Below are 19,693 nucleotides of genomic sequence, written 5' to 3' on the forward strand. Positions count from 1 at the left end.
TGTCCTCATGTTTTGGTGGTGTGTGTGTGTGTGTGTGTGTGTGTGTGTGTGTGTGCCGAAAAACCAAATTCTGAGGGGTCACAGAAGGAGGGGGTGAAGGGCCCCCTAGAGACCGTATAGCACTGCTCTCGCACATGTACAGAAACGGAGGCTCAGAGGTGAACTGTTTTGCCCACATGACACACGAGTGGCAGAGCTGGGGCTCAGTCTAATCCCCACAGGGCTCTTTCTTTCAAAAAGACAGAGGGCTGATGTGACAGAAGAGGACTGAGGACGCTAGGGAGAAAAATCTTGTCATTCGGGGAAAGTTCCACGCAGGTGGGTGAGTGGAGTTGTGGCTGGTGGAGTTTGGACCAGGTACCTGGAGAGTTTTCTGTAAGTCCCAAGGCTTTTTAAAACTCAGAACACCTTAAGTGAGCTGGAGCAAAGGCTTTATTTAAGTAGAAGAAACCAAATTAAGTGCCAAGCAAGCAGCGATTAGTACCAGCTGACATACAGTCAGAAGGATGCTTAATCAACACACAGGCATGTAGTGCCCAGCACTAGAGCAGACACTCCACGTTGAAGGAAACAACTGCTCAGTAAAACATGTTTATGCTACCAAGTAGTGACACTCCATTAAGCCTCTTGTTTCAGTGGAAGGTTATATTTTTTAAGGAAGCCATAAGTGATTGACCAAGTTGGGTAAGCTGTGGTCACAGAGGCAATATGCACCCAGCACAGGAACCTTGAGTGTGCGTAAAACTTTAGTCAGAGGTCATGTAAACAGGTCTTGGGGTGAGACCCAAAAGCTTGCACTTCTGACTAGTTTCAGGCTATTGCCTAAGAGTTGGAGCACAGGCTTCAAAGTCCGACAAAAACTAACCTGGGGCCGAATCCTGAATCTGTCATTTACTGTGTGAATCGGCTTCAATTCTCGGAGCACTGTTAGCTAGGGGTGGTAGTAGTGACCTCACAGGAAGTAACATAAAAATACGAGGGGATTTAAAAAGTCTTTACTGGGAAAATTTCAGTAATTACACACGCAGAGAGAAGCGTACAATACTCCTCGTCCCCCATGTAGCCAATGCTCAGTTTCAATTATTATTGGTAAGTCTTATTTTATCTATCCTTATCCACTCCCCATCTGCTGTGGAATATTTTTGGCTGTTTTGTTTTTGAGAGAGAGAGATTGAGGGAGCTTGTGCACATGCACGTGAGAGAGCAAGGGTCAAGGGTGGGGAGAATCTTAAGGAGGCTCAGTACTCAGCATGGAGCCTGACATGGGGCTCAATCCCATGACCCTGTGATCATGACCTGAGACGGAATCAAGAGATGGACAGCTCGGTGGCTTTGTAGGTTAAGCGTCTGACACATGATTTCGGCTTGGGTCGTGACCTCGTGGCTCATGAGTTCAAGCCCTAGGTTGGGCTCCATGCTGATAGCACAGAGTCTGCTTGGGATTTGCTCTTTCTCTTTCTCAAAATAAATAAACTTAAAAAAAAGGAGTCGTACACTCAATCAGCTGGGCCACCCAGGAGCCCTTTCTCCTTGTCTTGGAGTATTTTGAAACAAATATTCAGGTGATGTTAAGCGCGTGGGACTTGGTGAAAGTTAACAAGTTATAGTTACTATTACTCTGGCCTGTTGAGATGGCTGGTTTATTTAGTGTCAACCCAGGGTGCGCCATGATGAATGAATTGGAATAGAGGAGTGATCAGAAGCAAATAAGTTAGATCTCAAGGGGTAGTTTTACAAATGGGACCCTGTAACATCCCAGCAAATGTCACAATGTCTGAGTCCAGGCCTGCCAGAATCTTCAAGAGGCAAATTATTGTGAAAGAAACGCCTGTTGCCTAGTCAGTGTTTATTATCCCGTATGCCTTCCGAGTAAAAGGACCCTGGTATCGTTGGGGCCAGCAATGAATTCAGCTTAAAAACAAAACAATCGGGGCACCTGGGTGGCTCAGTTGGTTAAGCGTCCGACTTCGGCTCAGGTCATAATCTCGCGGTTTGTGGGTTCGAGCCCCACATCGAGCTCTGTGCTGACAGAGCCTGCTTCAGATTCTGTATCTCCCTCTCTCTCTGACCCTCCCCTGCTTAGGCTTTCTCTCTCTCACACACAAATAAATAAAAACACTAAAAAAAACCAAAAAAAAACAAAAAAAAAACCAAAACAAACCCCCCACTCAACTTCCCAGCCCTTTTGGCAGATATAGGTCTAAACCGACATTAGTAGGTGGGTTCCCAGGAAAGGTCTTCTAAGCAGTCTTAGCTGGCAGGGATCTCTTTTGCCTTCTCCCTTTCTGGAATGCAGTAGTGCTTCCTTGAACATCAGGTGACTACGAGTATGAAAATAATGCTCAGAATGCTGGAGCCCAAGAGAGGGTGTGTGGGTGCCCCAATGCCAGCACGGAGCTGTAATACGCCGGAGACAATGCACTTCTGGGCTTCAAGTTACAGGAGGGATGACGAAACCCTATTTGTTTAAGCCACCGCTATTCCAAGTTTCTGCTACCAGCAGCTACATGCAATACCTGACTGACACAATGATCGAATTAGCATAAATGATGTCACCCTCAGAAAACTCATCTCTGAATTTAGATATCCCTAAAATCAAGTTACAGGGGGGAGGGGAAGCAAAACAATGTCTCCTCCTTGATTTGAACCCAGCAGACAGTTACAATATCTTCCCTGTGGCTGTCATTCAGTCAAGTTGTAAATATTTAGTTTTCTTAATCTGTCCTTATGTATCAACTCTCCCAGCCCCTTAATCATCTTTGATAGATATAACACAAAAAATGCCTGTGAGCTGGGTGGTTAAAAAGCAACAGGGGAGGCAAACAGCTTTGAAAAACAGGCTTGGAGGCATTTTCACGCATGTAGGTGTAACCCTGGGTGCAATGTGACAATCAAGACAAATGTATTTATGTAGAAGTCTAATCTGCTTGGGTGGGGATCTCGGGGCCCCGGGCATGGCTGTCGTGCGCTTTCAGCACTGGATGCCTACCCCATTTCCCTTTGGCTCACTCAGATTTGCTTAACCTCCTCCGACGGGAGAGCAACAGACTGAGAAAAATACAAACTGCCTCATGTTGAATACATAGCAGACATCTCATTTGACAGGAATCCATAATCACCCCCTAACAACCTGGAGGGAGCACAGAAAGCATGACATCGAGGATATATGATTGACAGCTATAACTATTTCGCACAAAAAAACATTCCTTCGAGGATTTGTGTGTGTCAAAGAGCTTGGTGGATGGGTTTTATGTGTTACAATAACCTTAAGGGGATGGCTTTACTTGCTCGACTGTGGATCTTTTTCTAAACCCTCTAATTTATTCAATAAATTATGGTATATCCACACTATGGAAAGCTATGCAGTCATTAGAAATTATATAGAAGAAAATACTTGATACCACAGAAAAATGTTTCCTCTGGCTTATTTGTAACCACGATGTACAGCTGAGTAAAACAAGCTGTTATAAAACTCCACGATATTACAAAAGAAAATGATTATACATCTATATGAACTAAAAAAGACTGGATACCTACATACCAAAATGTTCACTGTGGAACAAGATCATGCTTTGTGCTTCTCTGTATTTTCTATATTTTCTCCAGAGAACAAGTCTATTTTTTAATTACAAACAAAACTTGGAGGGGCCCCTAGTGGCTCAGTCGGCTGAACGTTGGACTTCGGCTCAGGTCATGATCTCGCAGCTTGTGAGTTCGAGCCATGCATCGGGCTCTGTGCTGACAGCTCAGAGCCTGGAGCCTGCTTCAGAGTCTGTGTCATCCTCTCTCTGCCCCTCCCCTGCTTGGGCTCTGTCTTTCTCTCTCAAAAATAAACATTAAACTGGGGCGCCTGGGTGGCTTAGTCGGTTAAGCGTCCGACTTTCGCTTAGGTCATGATCTCGCGGTTCGTGGGTTCGGGCCCCGCGTCGGGCTCTGTGCTGACTGCCAGCTCAGAGCCTGGAGCCTGTTTCAGAGTCTGTGACTCCCTCTCTCTCTGACCCTCCCCTGCTCACGCTGTCTCTCTCTCTCTCTCCTAAAAATAAATAAAACATTAAAAAAAAAAATAAACATTAAACCAAACACAAAATGAAACAAAACAAAACAAAAAACCACACCAAAGTTGGAAACCCTACCACGAATGAATGAGAAAATCTTTCAAAGGGTCATATCAAGGATTTTAGCATGGAAAATTGGAGGACATGGATATTACAGTCACTTTAACCAAACTGGGAGACGACGACTAGTCAGCTGGTCTGAAGGCTGGTTCGGACTGGGACTCCAGGCTTTGTCAGGGTGAGTCACTGTCCACTGCAAGAGGGTCTCATTGTCATGACTACCATCCAGCATCTGGGCCGATATTTCCACATCTGAATTTCTACTCACTCTTCATCTCCTGCTTATTACGCGAGCACATTAATTAAAGAGCACATTACATATATTTGAGTGAAATGGCAACAGAGCAATCATTATCCTGAGAAGGTGAAGTAACAGAAATGCAGAAGTAACAGGCACTCATTAATTGCCCACAGATCATCTGCCAGAGCCGGGAACAGGAATCAGAACTCAAAGCTGTGTGTTTTAGGTGCTGAGGCCCATGTGAGGTGCCACTGTCATCATCAGTAGGCCAACATGCTCGCATCGGAGCCCAGGAAACTACAGAAGTGTCAAGCCTGTTAAGCTTAATTTTAGCACACAATTATAATCTTTAAAAGCTTGATCTGACAAGAATTCATTTAAGAGATTTTGCCAAGAGTGTAAAACCTGTTTAATTTAATTTTACCACACAATTATAATCTTTAAGGAGGTCTATCTGACAAGAATTCATTTAAGAGAATTTTGCCGGAGATGCTGAAAACTGTCTCCATTTAGTCTTTAAATAGTTCTGTTATCCGCTGAAATCTTAGAAAGGCCAAAAAAAAAAAAATCTGCATTTTCAGCAGACTAAATGCATTTCTGAAAGAAACATTGCAAACAGTTTCAAAGTGATTGACCTGCAGATCTGGGCTATATTTGATCACATGACACGTATACTCAGACTCACTGCTTGCTCTCCCTGCAAATCTCCCCCAGTCTCCCACTGAGGCTTCTTCCCTGCTGTGTGAGAACTGCCCCAGGAGCCCGGGAAACTCTGCCTGAGCACACTCTTCTCTGATCCAGGACAGGGCAGGGAGGAACAAGGACTGGCTGAAACAGCGAACCAGACTCACGCACACTTCCCGCACCTTCGAAGGGGCAGTGTCGTACTAGCGACCACTACTCGATGTGTCGAACTGCTTTCCTTGCCTCAAATGTACCCAAAGCACCGCAGTCACATTTCCACAAGGTCATCCTCAACAATCATGATAATCCTGTTCGACAACGTTTCTGGTCACGAAACTGATTTTGCAGCAAAAGAAGTAAGGCAGAGCTGATGCTCCCGAATTCTGGTCTTGTTGCGTACCCAGTGCCCCTCGGGGAGCTGGCCTGACGGAAGGGTTGGCCTGTGCAGGATTCAGCTATGGTCCAGTTGGAAGGCAACACCTCTAAGGCGGGAGTGCTGAGGGCCTGACACAGAGACCAACATATAGTGTTCTTTTTCCCCCATGACAAGAAAATATGGGTCTGGGGACTAAAGGAGTAAAAGTAGGAATGGCCTCTCCTCTCTTTTGGAGGTCTAGTCTTGCCCCTCCCCCAGTGTGGGGCTAGGTGGGTTTTCAGGTGTTCGGGAAGGAATGTCTCCACCAGAGGGTACAAGAATGACCATATTAAGTTGGTAGCAGAGACTGTCATCTGGTTTTCTGGGCTTCTCACTATTGAGGCAATAGGCAGAGAGGGGTTGCTTTGATGCCTGGAATGACTGGCCTCAATTACCATGGTGGGGGGTGGGGGGAAGTGTGCTGCTTCTGTACAATCAGGGCAGGCAGGACCACGTCAGATTCACCGGGCTCCATCTCAGTGTTTCCAAGTCCATAGCGAAACTGATGGAAAAACCAGGGCAGCCTAATGAAGGCAGAGCTGCTAAGAACTCAATCGCCTGCTGCTTCTGACCAGTTACAGGGGCTGTGGCAGCCTGCATATTCACGCATGTATCAGCCAGTGGGTTCTTTTTGTTTTCCACTTCCCCTACTACATTTTATTTAGAGTGAAACATACATAACATGAAACTGACCACGTTAACCATTTTTAAAGTATACAGTTCAATGGCATTATTCAATGGCACATTATCACAATGTGCCATCAATGCTATCTCTTTCCAGAATGTTTCCATCATCCCAAACAGAAACTCTATTCCCATTAAACAGTAACTTTATTACTGGATTGCTGGATCATATGGTAATTCTGGGTATAGCTTTTTCAGGAACTATCGAAGTGCCTTCCACAGTGGCTGTGCCATTTTACATTCCTACCAGCCATGCACAGGGGGTTCTAATTTCTCCACATCCTTGCCAAAATGTGCTATTCTCTGGTTTTAACATTTTTAATTAGTTTTTAAAAAAATAATAACCATCCTAATGGGTGTGAGGGGGTACCTTCCCCACTTGTTTTATATGAAAAGCTAGTAGCAGTCAACATTCTAGATTCATTCAGAGGTCACCAGATATGAGATGTCACATCTGACTTGACCAGGGAGGACGCTGGGAATCCTAGACTTGAGATGAATACAATGAGTGACGAGACAGACTGTACTTTGTTGGGGAGGGGGGGAAGGAATGCCTTTATATGATGAAAAGCAGCCTGTATTAAGCAGAAGGAATTCTAAAATATGGGCATAAAGGTAAGAATGGGTACAGAGTAAGAAGTCCTAGGCCTGTTTGCCCTAAAATCTATTCTTCATATTTCCCTTGCTCTGATCTATACTGGGGGGAGGTGGGGAGTGGTGGGAAGCAGGGGCTGACATTTGTAGGCTGTTTTCCAGGTTCCCAGCTGGGGTCTGACAATGGGACGCTCTAGGTAGGGGACGCTGATGGGCAAAAGGAAAGGAGAAGGCAGGGCATTTATCCCCCTCATGTTTCTCTGCCTCCTGGGTCATGTTTCTGGCAACAGATGTATCTCCTTCTTGGCTCCAGATCCTACCAAGCCCCAGCTTACTTGGGGTGCCTCTGTGTTCTAGTAAATGCCTCTCTCCTTTGGCCTTCTAGCTAAAGGGAGATAGTGGCTTCTTGCTGTTGCCAATCTTCTTGCTGTTGGGTTATTGTAACGTCCCTGTTTGATAGATCTTCATTAAAACGTATAACCACTCCCTACATGAAATTCTCTTGGAGGTAGCTGACATGGTTTCTGGTTTCCAGGTTAGACCTTGACTTATATAAGACCTAATGATACCTTACCATATTCAATGCTGCTGGACATTGAGCCAATTATTTGGCTTGGGAATTAATTAGTTCTGTTGTGTAGGCAGAAAAACTTAACTGTTGGTTAAGGTGACCTGTAAGAGATCACTTAGCCATTATCCATCAGAGCCTAAACTGATGAAGGTTATAAAAAGGTCAGGTCATCTACCTAGATTCCTAATAATACCGACTGATTCTATTGAGATGTAACAATGACACATCCATTTATCACTTCTGCTTTTTACAACTGCTCAATCTTCAACCCTTTCAGAACTTAATTTGTCTGTGTCAAAAATAATGGGGGTAGTACCATTCTGATGGGTTCTTTAATGAGGTTTTCAAAAACTGTTTTTCTAAAATGATCTTGGCTAAACCCTCATAAATAAGAATAAAATAGCCCAGTTATCTTGATTACAGTATTTTTTTTTCTCCTAGAAAATGCTAAAACTCATCACTAAGTCTCCCGCTCAATGGTTTTTCATGCATGTTCATTTCATCACACACTCTCACGTGAGTAGCTGTTTTTCACATTTAATAAGTAATTGCTCCTCTTTAGAAATTTGTCTCCATTAATAATTACAATCAAGGATTTTTTTTTTCATTTGATTTTTGTGCCGACTGTTTCTTCGCCATGTAAAAACTTGCAATTCTCTAGCCTGCCTAGACGGGGCTGAGAAGTCCACAGTTCTGTGCAGAGACAGAACTGGGAAGGAGTCCGGGAGGGGCCGCGAGGTATTCTCTGCAATCAAGGTGAACATTTAAAATGTCGGCAACTTTTTTGCTCCTGGGTCCTGCTTGGTGCTTAGAACAGTATTAATGTGTTACTTTTTTTTTTTCCTGGTTGCAGGGAAATTGTAGTTTCTGGGTTTCTACTCACAGATGATAGCCAGGAAAAATTAATTATGACCATCGTGGGGGCGGGAGTGGGAGTTTGACCACCAGCTCTTTCTCATGTCTTTTTAAATCAGCTTGCTCACTGAGACAGGCACAAAACACTGGATGCATGGATTTCTGATATTCTGGGGCTGAGAAGGTTCTTGGCAGGTAGTGTGAATCAGTGGTCCCCACTCTGGCTATACATTAAAAGCTGAACTAGAAAAGCATAAACAAAATTCCCCATGCCAAACTCCATCTGGAAAAATTCTGATTTAATTAGTTATGGGTGGGGCTCAGGCATGGACATTTTTAAAAACAGTGATATTCTTGGGATATATTTCTTAACGTTATAAAATTTACCCATTTAATACGAGCAGTTCGATAGTTTTCAGTGTAGCACAGTTATGCGATCAAATCGCAATGTGAAACATTTTCATTACCTCAAAGACAAATGCTGTACCCATTAGACTTTATACTTATTCCCAACCCTGGCCCTCCAGCCCTAAGGAAGCACTACTCTACTTTCTGTCTCAATAGATCTCCCTATTTTGGACTTCATCTATGATTTCTATTCATATAAAAGGAAACATACAGTATGTCATCTTTTGTGACTGACTTCTTTTACTGGACGTGTTTTCAAGGTTCATCCATGTTAAAGCATACCATAGTACTTCATTTCTTTTATTACCAAATACTAGTCCATTGTAGAGACATGCCACATTTTGTTTATCCATTCATCAGTTGATGGACATTAGAATTGTTTCCATTTCTAGGCTACCGTGAGTATTGCTGCTAGGAGCTTTCATGTATACATCTTTGTGTGGGTGTGTGTTTTCATTTCTCTTAGGTATATATACCTGGGAGTGCGACTGGTGGGTCATATGGGAACACATGAGAACTATCTTTAACCTTTCAAGGAAATACCATATTGTATTCCAAAATGGCTACACCATTTTCCAGTTGTATATGTGGGTTCCAATTTCTCTACATCCTTGCCAACTCTTGTTATTATCTCTCTTTTTAAAAATTACAGTCATCTTAGTGTATGTGAAGAAGTATATATCTCAGTGTAGTTTTGATTTGCATTTCCTTGATGGCTAATGATACTGAGCATCTTTTCATGTGTTTATTGACCATTTGTATATCTTTCTTAGAGAAATGTCAATTGTGATCCTCTGTTCATTTTTAATTGGGTTGTCTTTTTATTATTGACTCATCCGCTTGTTAACAGATACATACTAGGAATCCACCGTTACTCAGGCTCTGTTTTAGATCTTGTGGTGGGATCAAAACCCACTAGAATGATTCCATAGTCGGCCAATATGCCATAACCCAGAGTTTGAAAAATACTATGTTAAAGTGTGCCTGCCTCTAGGAAGGTGTTCCTTGACTGGGTTTCCCAAAGATGGTGGACATTTATGGACATATTACAGAGAAACTAAAACACACAGAGGAAGATGTGCTCATTTGCACACTGTAGCAAAAGTCTGAACAGAGCCAGTTTCTGTTCTTAGTTTACAGATCGGGGCCATAAGCCACACTGTCCCTCACAAGTTCCAGTAGCTTTAGGGCTTCACTTTGCCCAGGGATTCCACAGCCCTCAGGCCTGCTGCCTCAAGACACACAAAAATTGCTTCTTCTCAAGGAACTGGACTTTCTTGAGCACTTAACTCTCAAGTAGTGCTAAAGCAGGGAAGACGTACACACATCTGTCAAGTCTTGGAATAGGGTCTTTTCTACTTTTTAAAACCAAGTCGAATCACAGGAGTCCTTAAAAATGGAGAACCTTTCCTGGCTGTGGTCAGGAAGAGAGATGTGATGATGGAAGAAGGTCAGAGAGCTGTTACGCGGCTGCCTTTGAAGAGGGAGTAAGGAGACCAAGAAATGAGGATGGCCTCTAAAAGCTGAAGAAGGCGAGGAAATGGATTTTCCCTTAGAACGTCCAGAAATGAACACTGCCCTGCTGACATCCTGATTTTAGCCCACTGAATCCTGTGTTAGACTTCTAACCTACAGAACTGTAAGAAAATGGCTTTTTAAAAAAAATTTTAAGTGTTTTTATTATTGAGACAGAGGGAAACAGAGCATGAGTGGGGGTGGGGCAGAGAGTGAGGGAGACACAGAATCTGAAACAGGCTCCAAGATGTGAGCTGTCAGCACAGAGCCCGATGCAGGGCTTGAACCCACGAACCGCGAGATCATGACCTGAGCCGAAGTCAGACGCTTAACTGACTAAGCCACCCAGGTGCCCTGGATCAGTGTTATTTCAAGCCACTACTGTTGTGGTAATTTGTGAGTGCATGCACCATAAAATGAATATATCTGGTAATGATGTGCATGTGTAAGAGAATGCCCTTGTCCTTGGGAGATGCGTGCTCAAGTGTTTAAGAGTGAAAGGTCATCATGTCTTTAGCCTACTTTTTATGATTTGGCCGGAGAGAAGTGTGTGTACTTATTTGGAGAGAATAGAGTGGATATGGCAAGATGTAAACGGTCACTAAATCTAAGTCAAGGTATACATGCATTCATTGGACTGTTATTTCAACTTTTCTGTGAATTTATCATTCAAAAAAAAAGTTTAAGTTCACGGGGAAAAAAAGTGAGAAACAGACGGATAATTGTGGTGCTTTTCAAAATCACTGCCCAAAACAGTTCCTAGGAGAGCAATCTCCTCGGAATCACTTCCAAGCTGGATCCCTTGACAGGACTTTTTGAGTTTCTTGCCAGCTCACTAAGTTTCTGAAAATGAAGGTTCAATACACGGTATAACATAACACGTACGAGGAGACTATAACGTGCCAAATTAAAAACTTGAACAATGTAACGAAAGCAATCAGAACTACTGCAGACTGTCTTTGCCATTCTCATTTCAAGTCTGGGGAGAGAAAATGTAGAATGACAGCCAGTTATGTTTTGACATGTTTAATCCACGCAGGCATAAATGCATAATTTCTTCTGTCGGTCCATCTTTCCATCCTTGTATAGGAATTCTGGAGTAGTTTACGTGCTGTGTTCTTATGGGTGAGCACAGGAAAACGATTATGCTCAGATAAGTCTCTCCTCGAAAAAAGAAAATGGCATAGAGCCACCAAGGTGATGGCATGGCAAAGGCACCATTCTGGTAAAGGCAGTCTGCCCTCCACGCGGGTTCCCTAAGACAGAGCCGTGAAACTATCGCCCTTTTCATCATGAAGCCTGTAGAGGCCGGGTTGGTAGCAAAACACCGGGGGTTCAAATAGTGAGTCTCTAATTAGAGGCCAAGATTTTAATCACGGGTCAATGTAAGTGACTGGGTGATGAGTCCAAGTACACTATGGGAGATTCATTACGTACAAACAAAACACAATAAAGCAAACCTCTCTTTCTATTTGACTCAGAACTGCATTAAGCCATATGACTGAGAATTCTTTAAATTTTCTCTATCATTATAGTTGTAATTTGTCACTTTTCTTCTCCAGCAGCACAGCTTTTGTTCTTTTACCTGTGCTACTAACGATACATTCTATACATTAAACAGTTAGCTTTTATATGTCTGGCTAGTTTCCAATTGCGAATAAAATTGCAGCTCGAAATATATAAAATATATGTGAACAGTTAAGTATCTTCTCCCTGCTATGGACTGAAATGTATTCTCCCCCCACCCCTGAAATTAATGTGGCAAGGCCCTAAACTCCAAAGTGATGGTATTTAGAGATGGGATCTTAGGAAGGTAATGAAGTCATGAAAGTAGAGCACTGATGATGGGTTATATGAAGAGGCATGAGAGAGATCTCCCTTTCTCTCTCTGACATGTGACAACATAGCAAGAAAATTGGCCTCTATAAGCTAGGAAGAGAGCTCTTACCAGGAACCGAGTTGGCTGACACCTTGATCTTGAACTTCCCGGCCTTAGGACTATTTCTTTTGTTTAAACCACCCAATCTATGGTGTTTTATTATGGCAGCCTGAGCTAATACATACCCCCTACACCAAGACTCCTTCTATGGTATCCTTTCTCTTAACTCCATTACTTGTATATCAAGCAGTACATGCATACAGACCTCCCTTCATTCAACAAGCATTTACTGAGCAACCACTGTGTGGCCCACTCTACGTCTGACATTTAATACCCAAATTCTAGAGCAATGATACTAGCTAAGTACTCTGGTCATTAATCCTACACCTTTGATAACAGTGTTGAATCCTAATTTGACTAGGAACTTGGTTTCAAAAGCCTTTCAGTCACCCTCTGTTTTTATGACAATGTTTTTCTGGAAAACAACGGTCATAAAAGAATTGACCAAATTTTCTTATAATTAAAGGCTGTGATTCAGAGACATCAAATAAATGATGAATGTTTGCAAAAAAATATGCCATAAATGTAAACATACTAAAACTAGAACTCTGGGTAGCTAGAAAATAGTAAAATTATGCTCAAAAATTTCCAAAATGGACAGAATGCACTAGATGTATTGATTACACAGAGAGCACCATCTATTGTGAAATATAAATTCACGATATGAAAATATGATTCTCCTGAACATTCAACATGACGTAACGTAGTCCACGCGTGCGCACGCTTATACACACAAACACCTGCTCTCCAGCTTGTAAGTTCTAGAATTAAAGGTTGTCATTTACAGAGGAGGGGCAGAGGTGCAGAGAAGTGAGGGGAGCTGGCTAAAGACACAGAGAATTAGGAGGCAGGCTGAGGCCAGGACCCAAAGATGGGTCTCAGGGTTTCCCCCACATTCTGAACCCCCTCTTTGGACCCAAGGAAATGAGTACACTGATGTAACAGTGCGTAGAGAGGGTGAAAAACTCCATGGAAATTGATACTGAGTTCTAACAAGCAAAGAGCTAACTGTAAACAGCACATTATTTTCAGGCTAATGGCATAGAGTACTGATATAGAATCCACCTGGAATAAAATTACATTGAAGTGCTCTGTTAGCTTGGAACAACAATGTCTCTTTCTTTAGCCAAGCTACTCAAATAAGCCTGGCTACTAAGTTTTCTTTGCAGAATGTCCTCAAACAACACCAACAGAAACAATGAGGTACATTTTTTTCTGCACGTGCTAGGACTTCTGAGGTATGTAGTTTAGTTTTCCATGAAGAACATTTATTAAGCTTCAAAACAGATGGTCAAATATAGGATTAAAACAACCAGTAATTATAAATTGAACATATACTTTGGCTTTTTAACTACCAAGAATGATTACAGATTTAGAAATCAAAATCCATATACCACTGCACTCACTTAAGTATTCCACTTCATTGATCAATCTGGTTATTTCTCAAATTGTCATATAATTTCCTTTTGAATAATCTAAATCTATTCTGAGTAGAGACATTAAACAACTGATCTCCAGCAAAGGCAATGACTCCCAAACTAAGCAATTAGGTGGCACGTCTTCAAAGCAGCTTTCTTGGGATTGAGAAGGGGAAGGAACTGATGAATGAGTGGGGGTGCAGGGGTTTTAGGAGGAAGACAAAGAGATGGGAACATCTAGGGCAAAGTGAGATAATACAGAGAGGAGTGAATGCTTTGCACAAAATTGGCAGAAAAGTGAAGATGGCTTAAGATTAGGATATTTTTCGAGGTTTAAAAAAAATATTAGAATGACAATGTGTTTAGATTAGTGAACTGGCAGTCAGTAGTAACAGGGTTTGAGGACATGGGGATTTTTTTAAGGCAAATAAAAAATTAAAACCTAAGTAATAGTTACTCAGGTTAAATAAGCTATAATGCTGAGCAGGGATTTCCCTGTCTACTCCTGCCCATCCTTAGTCTTGTGCCCTTGGAAAAAGCATCTACAGCTTAGAAAAAACAATTTCCGTTCCTATTTCTTCGAGTGGTTTTATCCACCTCTCTACATAATCTGTGGAAACTGCTACTTGCCGATGTGTTCATTTTAGACATTTTGATTCTGACCACCCTTCTTCCCTCCCTCAATTATACCACTCCCCCTTCCTGATGTAGTCATATTATTATTTTTAGTTTTTCTACTGGTTTCTCTTTTATATTTTTACACGTATCTTGACCTCTAGCAGGACTCTCCACACTAGAAGTTGCATATTTAACTACCCCCCTAGACTGGGAGCTCCTCACCCAGGAGGGAAACAGGAAGGGGGCCAGAGTGAGAGGGCTTCCAGGAGGAAATGCTGGAGAAGCTGCCCCTGAGCTGCGTGTCTTGCAAGCTGAGCAGGCCTGCGAGTGCAGGAGGCAGGGGTGGGGTGAGCAGAGGGCGTTCCAGGAAGAGGGGCTGCATGGCAGACACACAGGTAGGAAAGAGCAAGGTAGACCGGCACCTGGAAAAAGTTTAATGGGGAAAAAGAGATGCAGGTGAGGAGGTGAGTGGTCCTCAATGATCCGGGAGGGCCGTCAGCCTGTAGCACGGAGCTGGGGAGAGACAACAGCCGGACTTTTCTTCGGCGCTGGTTTTAGAGGGTCTCCCTGCTGGCCGGTTTCCTAGCAACGCCTCTTCCGGGTCCTCCCCCAGGCTAGGTACCAGGGGTCCTTCCCACCACAAGGGCACAGAACATCATTCTCAGCCTCTCTCTGCAGGGTTGCGTGGGACGAAATGAGGGAGCTTATTTGTTGTTTGATTAATAGTCTAAGTGAGAGGGGCGCCTGGATGGCTCAGGCGGTTGGGCGACCGACTTCGGCTCAGGTCATGATCTCGCGGTTCATGTGTTTGGGCCAGATGTCAGGTTCTGTGCTGACAGCTCAGAGCCTAGAGCCTGCTTCTGATTCTGTGTCTCCTTCTCTCTCTGCAGCCTCCCCCATTCATGCTTTGTCTCTCTCTTTCTCAATAAGAAAGAAAGGTAAAAAAATAAATAAATAAATAAAAAAAGAATCTGAGAGTGGAGAATGGTGTTAAATGAAGTAAAATCTAAGTTTAAAGAGTTAAATAATTCTATGACCTGAAACTCTACGAAAAACACAATGTAGAAGATGCTTTATTAGTGACTTTTTAATAATACTAATGAATAATTATAATCGTCAAATAATTGTCTAAACAGATTAGCACTTATGGAAAATATATATAGGGGAGATTTTAAGTTTTTTCCCATTTACTGCCAATCTTACGCTAACAAGAGTGTTATCATATAATAACAAAGTACCTAACGCAAGTGTTCTGAACATTAATTGATATGTTTTGTAGCCGAGTCTCCAGTTAATTACCTGTCTTTTTTGTTTAATTTTGAGATTTAAGTCTGCTTCTCATCCATTCTTGCCTGACAGTGCCCTACACCCATCTATGACCTTCATCTTGTTTAAATGAAGGGAGAAAAACATTTTAGCAAAGCATTTTCCACCCTTGTACTTAATATATTCATATTTTCTGATTCATCTTTCCTCTTATAATTATATTTTTAAAGTCACATTAAGCCTGAAGAGATAGTGGAATACAGGTCTCCATTCTAATGAACGTTTTGTTCAAGCTAGCTAGTCTATTTTTCCTGAATTGGATTTTTCTACTTGTTCCTTCATATTCATCCAAAGATTCTTCAATAGCTGTAGCTACTGGGAACGTTTTAACAGCTGTTGCTTACACTGTTTTGAGAACTTTTTACATTTCCAAGCAGAATTTTTATGAAAATTATTTATGCTTTGCTTTACTCATATACCATGTTTCATCTAAACATATTCCTAAGCCTATGAGATTTCTGCCTCTCTTTCTAATCTGAGCCGGTTGAAGAAACCAAAGAGGTGTAAAGACCTACTGAAGGCAAAAGCAAAATAAAACAGACTAATTAATGGCTGTGCTGAGATGAGAGCCCAGTGAGCTTCTAGAAGGAACATATTCCTACATGGGCAACTTTAAGAGGGGCCACAGACGGTGTTTTCTCTGAGTGAAGATACTGGCTCACCATTCTTCACATTTTATTCTTTTCATTTGAAGAGTGGGGATTCTTCCTATTTTTAAATTCAGCGTCATCACTCCACATTTATTGAGGATCTGTGATGCACTATTAGGGTCTCATAGAAGGAAGGTGAATGTGCAAACCTCCTTTCTGCTTTCACTCTGACTCTTTTCTTCATTAACCATTTAATACTGAACTCACACCAAATAAAATGTCAGGAATGGACGGTCTTACTCTTTGAAAATAATTATTTTGTTCTTCTTTAATCATAGTGAGTTCTGAATTTCATAAAACAAAAAAAAAAGCACCCCTAATGAACATAGCACTCAATGGATTCTCCAGATAATATGAAAAGTTTATCTTTTAAAAAACTCAATAACTAAAAATAGCTAAAATATCCTTAGTCTCTCTTCCCTATGGAGGTCTTCATCACACTCTATCCGGAACCTACATAATTTCTTTCATATCATTTTTATATTTTCATCCCCTGTGTTTTCTCTTCTTTCTTGCTTCAGCAATGATTCTTTTTATTTTCTTTCATGACAAACATAAAACTCAGAGAATTTGTAACAATATAATATAATGAATACTAATAATTGCAAACTAAATCTAGAGTAAAAGCACCTATGTGATAAATGTCTGGCATTGGCATACAGTGATTAGCAAACCAGTCAATATTATAATGCTCAATGAGAATGAAGGAATACCTCGAAGGTCCCAAACTATACATCCTTAATATATATATGTATTTTTAAATTTTTTAAAATGTTTTATTTATTTATAGNTGTGAGCAGGGGAGGGTCAGAGAGAGAGGGAGTCACAGACTGAAACAGGCTCCAGGCTCTGAGCTGGCAGTCAGCACAGAGCCCGACGCAGGGCTCGAACCCACGAACCGCGAGATCATGACCTGAGCGAAAGTTGGACGCTTAACCGACTAAGCCACCCAGGCGCCCCCCTAATATATTTTTTTTAGGCTGGTGCTGTGTAGTGTGGTAGCTCTGAGAGGTAGACCACCTGGGCTCAAATTTTAGTTCTGTTGCTTGGTAGCTCTGTAAATCTGGCGAAGTGACTTAATTTCTCTACACCGCAATCTTCTCATCTGTTGAATGGGAATAACGTACCTGAACACTCATAATGTTGCTGTACAGTTCTGGGCACTGTCAACTCTGATTGTTGTGATTGTTGATACAGATTGTACAATCTTCTATCATTCGTCTTTGTGCCTGCTATACTTCAAGATTAATTTGTAGGCTTTCTATATTCTCTGACTTCTAACACCCGAAACCTCTGGTCCTTGTCTCATCAAACACATTTATCTACTTAAAGATTTTCAAATCTAGCTCTAGAGAAATGATTCTTATTTTTGAAATTCAGGGTCCCTGAGTGAAATGGGGGTTAGAGGTTTTGGGGGACAGTCTTTCTAATATATATGGCCTCCCTGACCTCTAGACATTCCCTCCCCACCGGTTACTTGTCCCAACACCTTACCTCTTTGGTTAATTACATCTCCAGGAAGCAGGACTGCTTTTATTAGTAGATATTCATTGATCTCCAAAGGATAAATATATACATATATATGACAGGTGCAAAGACAATGGGCTAGAAAGCCTGCTTTCAGCTTCTTTGGGAAGAAAAGGATATTTGCTATTTTTCTTTTTTCTATTAAAGCCCTGGCTTGACCTATTTTTCCCCCCTCTATTCAAAGTTAAACCTGGAAATAACACACTTTATTTTGTAGTTAAAATACAAGAATAGGAAAGGGCCTCATTTAGTAATGAAGGGAATATAACCTTTATTCAATGCAAAGGGCACTCGATTCTATATTCATTCATGCGCCAAATAGCCCTCTGAGCTTTAAAAACTAATTATAGGAGGGGAGTGTGACTTTTCAGTCTTTTTGGCTCCCGCCATGCTCTATGGTACTTTACTGTGCTAAATCAAGGCTCTGTCAACGCTACCACATTGGAATATCAACAAAGGGTGTTCACTCTTACTTATCTTTGCTTTCAACTTCTAATCAGAATAGAAAATATGGCAGTTTAAGAGGAAAGAATCATAAACAAAAGATGGAACAAATTATTTTTCTATTGTTAAAGTAAATATAATTTGTTTTCAGATTACGTCTATAGGCAGAATCGCGGACAAATCTCTCAGGCACAATGTTCAGCAAAATAAACCTGATATTATGATTCAGCTTATGTAAAATTTGGGGACATTCAAAACTGATCTACGCTGATAAAAGTCAGCGTTAATAGTGCTTATCTTGAGGGTAGGCCACCCGGGTGTTGGGAAAGCTCTGTATTTCGATCTGGGAGGTGGCTCCATGGGTACAATCACATATAACATTTCACTAAATTATATACCTAAGGTTACACTTGACTTTATATATACTGACTTGATGTATATTCAGGTTTGCCAAAAAAATATTTTAAATGTATGTATAAGCGATTTTGCCTTCAAATTGAAGATGGAAAGTGATAAGATTCAGTGAAGAAAGCAGGAGTAAGAAAGTCAGGGCTCCAGTTTAGCTCTTGTAAATCAGAAGCATGGGATGGTGCACAGACAGAGCTCTTTGGACTGGCATTCTCTTTTCTGGAATAGGGCTAGAAACTCTTTCTTAAAGCTACTTAAGATACTAATAAAACTAATTGAAAATCTCTTTGGAAACATAGAAGACAATTAAGGGGTTACATAATAATAAGCTGAGGAAATAGGAAGAAGATTTACATTCATTTAAAGTAACCTGAAAAGTTGAGAAAAAATAATTTATCCTCCAGAATTGCTTCCAATAAAACTATTCAGGCTACAGATATGATTAAATGGATACACTTAAAGAGAAGGTGTGGGAATATGCTTACACAGATCTTTAAAAATCTGGCAGCAGGAAAGTGTGATGGTAATACTAAGACAGAGTGGAACCTGTGGCCTCAATTCTGTGCTAAGGTCAGTTTGATTATTCTTACTTGAGGCTCCAATTAATCAATGTCTCAATCATTCTTGACCTCTCTGGATAGAAACAACAACAACAACAACAACAACAACAAACAAACAAACAACACGAGGCTAGTCTCTGCTATTATTGCCATGGCAGTGCAATCTAAAGTAAGGGAAAGTGTATGAACCACTTGGGTGGTTCAGTCGGTTGAGCTTCTGACTTCAGCTTAGGTCCTGATCTCACAGTTTGTGAGTTCAGGGCCTGCACTGGGCTTTGTGCTGACAGCTCTGAGCCTGGAGTTTGCTTCGGATTCTGCCTCTCTCTCTCTCTGCCCTTTCCCCCACTCACTCTCTGTCTCTCTCAAAATGTTAATTTAAAAAAAAAATGAAATAAGGGGGAAAGTGCAGAGAGCAGGGAGAGGAAATAAAAATGTAAGCGTGTATCATTTATTTCAGATGCTGTGGAAAAACAGATTCAGCACAATAAAGGCTTTTGAGAAAAACAGCTCTGTGACTTCAGATTTCTAAATAACTATCCATCTATCTCTTTTTTTTTTTAATGTTTTATTTATTTCTAGGAGAGAGAGAGAGAGCGTGAGCAGGGGAGGGTCAGAGAGAGAGGGAGTCACAGACTGAAACAGGCTCCAGGCTCTGAGCTGGCAGTCAGCACAGAGCCCGACGTGGGGCTCGAACCCACGAACCGCGAGATCATGACCTAAG

At 41.6% G+C, this 19,693-nt stretch overlaps 1 protein-coding gene across 1 annotated transcript in view; it reads right to left on the reverse strand.

Moving 5' to 3' along the window:
- Positions 1-19,693, reverse strand: part of EXOC4 (exocyst complex component 4) — a 752,773-nt gene that overhangs the window by 120,491 nt on the left and 612,589 nt on the right. The gene's annotated exons all lie outside the window — the stretch shown is intronic.

The sequence above is a fragment of the Crocuta crocuta genome, unplaced genomic scaffold (assembly GCF_008692635.1).
Source record: "Crocuta crocuta isolate KB4526 unplaced genomic scaffold, BGI_CrCroc_1.0 scaffold266, whole genome shotgun sequence".
NCBI lineage: Eukaryota > Metazoa > Chordata > Mammalia > Carnivora > Hyaenidae > Crocuta > Crocuta crocuta.